Genomic DNA, 6,000 nt, shown 5'->3' on the forward strand with positions numbered 1-6,000 from the left:
TTCTGTTTTTACACTTTCTGTTGAGCCACGCCTAAGAAGATTTTACGTCATGGCAGGCGATTTTCTGAATCTGAATCTGAAACCATGGAATCCATCATTCAATCAGCTACTGTGGTGGCATCTCTTGAAACACCACGTTGTGCTATGATGAGACAAAGGGAAAGCATAGACAACGTCAGGTCATTCATCGGTCACAGGTCAGGGGGCATGAATATACAGCCAGTCTCTGATAACCAAACTTGTTCATGTTTAATTATGTTTGTCTCGCTTTAGAGTCAAGGAGTGTAGCGTTATGATAAGGGATGTATGATAATGTTTTGTCTCAGAACTGTCTTTTGGCAACTTCCCAGAGTGAGAGAGAGCCTGAACCAGGCTTTAGTTTCTGTGTTTATGGCGCTTGCATTATATTTGTTTCCCTTAAAGCAAGAGTCTTCAACATTGTTTTTAGGCTAAGGACCTCTAAGTTGAAAGAGACACAGAACAGGGACCCACTACTAATATTATATCAAATTGAGTTGCATATGTAGGGAGGCTTAAAGCCTTTACACATAGCTTTTTATGGTATGTGCAATACCAAGCTATTAAAATAATTGACATACACTGTACATCATGTTTTAATTTTAAACATACATGTGGTGTGGTTAATCCTTAAGCTTAACTTTATATGTGAAGGGCTAACTTAGTGGCAATCATACCTATAGACCAGCAAGCCTATCATCAATATTGAGTTATTTTTTCTCTCAACAAATAGGCTGATTTATATTTGCTAATATGTTGGATTTGTGTTAATGTCATAATTATTTAGAAAAAAACTATCAAACAATAATTTGTTGGCCCCCTGGAGTAACTCTAAGGAGCCCCTGGGGGTCCTGGACCACCTGTTGAAGATTTTTGCCTTTAAGGTCCAGCTAAATGTAACACCTCCAGAATGAGTTTAAGTACACCTTCAGGAGGACAGGAACTCCTGGGAGTTAGGACGGCACTGCACAATAACGTGGTTGAACTGTACTGCCTGCTTAATTGTCTCCTCAACTGAGTATTCATCACATGCTCCTGTGTAAGTTATCAACATCTCCCAAAACCTTTTCAGGTATGTGAAATGAGTTGACCTGCTCTTGAGTTCTTCCTTAACCGCTACATGCTGTGTAAACAATTGTGTAAATATTGTAGCGACAGTAATTCTTTTCTTGCTGTTAAAGAAGATTACACTGAGGTCATTTCTTCAAATTGATATACAGTTTTAAAGAGGCAATGAGTTAACAGGAAACCATCACTTTCAAACGTCCATCATTCATTTACAGAGCAGTAAAGTTGAATTATAGCTTCATTATGCCATGGTGCCCGTTTCAGCCAGAGGCTCTCTGGCATCGATCACATTTTGATGGAGGACTTTAATTTGTCTCCCTTACAAATAGGAGGGTCACCAGAGAGCATTGGTGGAATCACTCAGAGTGTTTAATCAACAGGTGTTATACGAATCAAGATGAAGAAAAGGCTCTATTGATGGAGTCGGAGTTCTGGTGAAATCCTCTTTCTCATTACTCAACAGACATTAGGCCTGGTTTGAACCCCATGCCCTCTTGTGCACATTAGATTATCAGATTTATCTAAGGGATCCTTGAGCTATATTGCATTGGGCTTGTGGTTTCTCTCTAACTCTAACAGTCCAATCACACAGCAGACAGCTGGTGATAATTGACCATCATGCATTGGGTGTGGTTGAATCCTCATGGAGGATATACCCTGTATAGTTTTTTTTTTCTTTTATGGAGAAATGCATCCAGGGTGCAAACATGATCTGACACAGATCAGCAGCCTAGTGATGCATATAATGAAGTGTGGACCCGTTTAGATAAGATTCAAATTAAAACAGCATGCTTTCAAGAATGTAATGCATCAGTGCTAACGTTATTGTAATCATGTTTTTCCTACGGTATTTGTGCATGGCAAATACAGAGAGCTGAATTCATAGCGTCACATCTGGGCAACGTGGCTTCTTCCTTTGGTGGTAGAGCAGAGCAGCTACAATGATCCATACAATGACTACTCAACAAATCCTTATTTATACACATCACTTTTCCCTCCAAATTTCAAAATTCAAGAGAGAAGAAGTTGGTTTCGAGCAAATGTTTTAAAAGCACATCATTGCTGGCTCAAAACCACGCCCACAACGGTAAACTTGAGGAACGCCCATCAATGTACAAATGAGGGGAGGCCATATATTTATCAAAACATATGGCGTTATTCACATGGTATACTGTTGAGTAAGACTATATTCCAATGGTTGGTTTTTAGTTATTTGAGACAATGGGATTTCGAATTAGGTTTTCTCACTTACAGAACCCCGAACCGCTGGGAAAAGCAGGGGTTAATAAGGACACAGTTGCTACATTTTTTATCTACAGTACAGAGCGAGAGCAGTGTAGGGAAGAGAGACCCGCTGAGAATGCTGTGAACCACATCCGAGAAAGGGTTGCCCTTAGACTAAAATTGTTGTATCGTAACAATCTTTCAGGGATGCATATGCTTAAACCTCCACAACACTAATGTGTTTTCAGCTGAGCTGGAAATGAACATCTTGGAGCATGTTTAGTATCTATAGGCTTAAGAACAAGATTATTGTACTAGCCCTCCTGCTTATTGGTTTGGGACACAACTCACTTAACAACGGATAGTATGGCCCGGATATGGATTAGAGAGGTGGCTGAAAATTGTCTACTTGAAACAGTAATGATGCACAATATGCCGAGGAGAGTGAGGATTTGGGAAAGGAATTGTACCGAATCAGATGTTCATTGCAGCTTTAGTTACACTCCTCACCCTCGGGAGTTATACATTGATTTATTTTTCATGCACTAATGAATAATTTTAAATTAGTCACCTGCTTGTTTCGCACCTGACTGACACTACAGACACCAATGTGTAACACAGTGATTAAGGGGACATTGTTTCATTTGAACTGACAGCTCAAATAATTTTTAGTGTTTTGAGATCTTTTGTGATAATTTTTATTGGAATTTGTAAACCTGGTTGTTACACTCATTTTATCATGATTCACGTTTGTTGGACAAGAAGGACAAGATGGAAACTGATAGGGTGAGGAGTGAGAGCCATGCTAGCTTTTCAAAACCAGTTTAAGAAAAATATCAGAAAGGTTTCTTTCTTTTCAACCACGAATGAACGCAGAAAGCAGTCCCCTTGGAGGTCCCTGTAGCTCATCTACCAAACTGCAAGTCGCATCACATTCACTGTGCCAGCTGACTTACCTACGCTTTAATGCCCATATGCAGGTTTGTTCATAAAAGTGTGGGGCTGAATATTACAGCATTAGAAAGAGAGAGAGAGTTAAAGAGAAGTGCTAGCAAATGTGATCCAGTTATAGCTACAAACCGGCCCAAATGCGGCTGTCCACCTAGCAGACTGCTACATGTGTGGCAAACATTTCAAAAGGGGCTTACTACCAGATTAAATCAAGCTACAGGCATTTGAAAGGGATTATTTTCTTTGCTTATCTGTAGTCGGACTCAATGAAGTGTTAGAGAGATGATTGCTGTTAATTTAGTTTTTTCCCTTTTTTATGGAAACTTGTGTAAGCATTCCCAAAGTGTTTCTGTTACAGATATGTGTGAAATGCCATCCTATTAAAACACTCACGTCCTCTACCTCTTTCAGGTAGGCCTGTTCTTTGTTGTCAGTGATAATAATGAAGGCTCAGCCCAAGCACAATGAAGAAAAGGGAAAATGCAAAAGTTCATTTTTTTCCTAAACTTAACTGTCATCGCTGCATGACGTTAACTTTTTCTGGCTAAATTCCACTACCATGGCCCCTGAAAGGACCGTCATCTGGCGGTGGGAATATATAGACCAGAAAGGGGGAAATCCTACGCATTCCCCACGCATTTTTTTTCTAAACTAAAGGAGGATAAAAGAAACTAATGTTTGTCTTTTTATATATTTATACATATTTAGTAGCAGTTCACAGCAAGTTATTAATTAACAAAACCATTATGTTTTATTCACTTGCCTCCTTGACATATTCCACTACACTTCTGTGTCTGAGCACAGACCGGTTATTTAGCATAGTGAACATCATAGATGTAACCAATACTTAAAATTACGTATATAGGTTATTGAAACAATTCCCTACATACATACATTAGAGATTACACATTAATAAACAATACAAACTACACCTACATAAACACAGATGCACATTCACTACACGGTTCTAAGCACTGCACATTTCTAGGAGGAGCTTGCTGTTGTATTTATGACAAACAGTAATTAGGTTGATGTTTTCTAGACATTGTTAGAATGTTAAATTTAAAGAATCAGTCAAACAACAGACCATACTGCCACAGCATGCATTACAAGTAACTAACAAATTGAGCAATTAAACACATCATATCTGCATTAGTTATAATAAATGGTTGTATGTGTCAGCCTCTTTAATATTTCATATCTAAAGATAACTGCCTCCCGCTTACTGCTGATATAAATATATATGCTAATATGACAAAGCTTCCGCTGTGCTATGCATTATTAAGTATTTATTATAATTTGAATGTATTAATTTGAATGTTCATTAAAAAGGGTCATATAAAATCTTATGGGGATCATACGGGGATCATATAACATTTTATTGTCTCTGAGATTTCTTCACCTGAGGATTGTGTGCTGAGCACGCTTGCTTTTTTCAGTGTTACATGATTTATACTCACAATCTCTCCTGGGAACTGCCCAGTATGATCAAATTTGTGCATGCTGCTATGATACTTAACTCAAGAGTAGTTGCTAAGGTGTGTGTGTGTGTGTGTGTGTGTGTGTGTGTGTGTGTGTGTGTGTGTGTGTGTGTGTGTGTGTGTGTGTGGCCCTGGGTGGGTACAGCAGATTGAATCAGTTTATGAGCATCTTCCGATGAAATAGGAGCATCTGAGTATCGATATACATCTCCCATCTATCAGGCATTGTTTTGTGGAGCCCCAAGAAGAGTATTATTGCTGAGGTAACATCCAAATAAACAATAAACTGTATTTTCATCTATATCTACATCATCTATAGAAATAAGACAAATGTAAGACAAAAATGTAGGATAAGGATAAGATGAGATGAATACAAATTTAGTCAAGAAATTCACATTTTACAGCAGCACAGGAGACAGGCTAAGAGAAAAAAAAATGATTTAAATGAAACGATAATAAAATACATAAGACATTGGGGAAATTAAAGATATGACATTAGCTATACAAAGCCATATAAAATACCTCAGACCAGTGGTTCCCAACCAGGGCTACTTGTACCCCAGGGAGTACTTCTGCAGTTACAGGGGTACATGGACAGATTGTGGAGTAGCTTACCTAAATTGAAAAAACTAGAAATTAGCATTTGATTAAAATAATAGACCCACATATTAACATGAAGTTAACTGTAACAACTCACTCTACATGTTGCAGTTATGAGTGAGCACAGAAGATTAAAAACACAGTTTAAAGTAATGAATAAATGGCACAGAAAAATAAAGCTAAAAGTAATGACTAAACATTTTTAATGATTAGCTAAAAATAATGGAGAAACATTTAAAATACTTAAAATAGAAAAAGGTAAAAACAATAATTGGATATATGGTTAAAATAGTTTGCTTAAGTATTTGATAAATGGTTTAAATAGTTCCATAAAAGTAATGTTAATTAAAAATGATTGAAAAATGATCTTTACTCCAAGTAGTAGTAGCCTAGTAGGGTTGTAGAATTACAATTGCTGACCAAATCAACCTTAATATTGACAGTTCAATGGTATGAACTATTTAGACTTTTATATGATAAATAGTTATGGAACACACATTGGGAATCGATTACGGGATACATGAGTTCATCTGACAGGACAGCTGGGGTAGCCTGGTCCTACCAGACTCTTGTACATTTCATTTGTGCAGAGAGTCTGGCTAGTCTCCATTGACAATTCAATTACATTACATTTTATTCATAGTATCAAATCATAACA

The 6,000-nt window shown here is 37.5% G+C and overlaps 1 protein-coding gene across 1 annotated transcript in view; it reads left to right on the top strand.

The window, feature by feature from the left end:
• Positions 1–6,000, top strand: part of cntn4 (contactin 4) — a 167,582-nt gene that overhangs the window by 17,391 nt on the left and 144,191 nt on the right. The gene's annotated exons all lie outside the window — the stretch shown is intronic.

The sequence above is a fragment of the Etheostoma spectabile genome, chromosome 4 (genome assembly GCF_008692095.1).
Source record: "Etheostoma spectabile isolate EspeVRDwgs_2016 chromosome 4, UIUC_Espe_1.0, whole genome shotgun sequence".
NCBI classification, from domain to species: domain Eukaryota; kingdom Metazoa; phylum Chordata; class Actinopteri; order Perciformes; family Percidae; genus Etheostoma; species Etheostoma spectabile.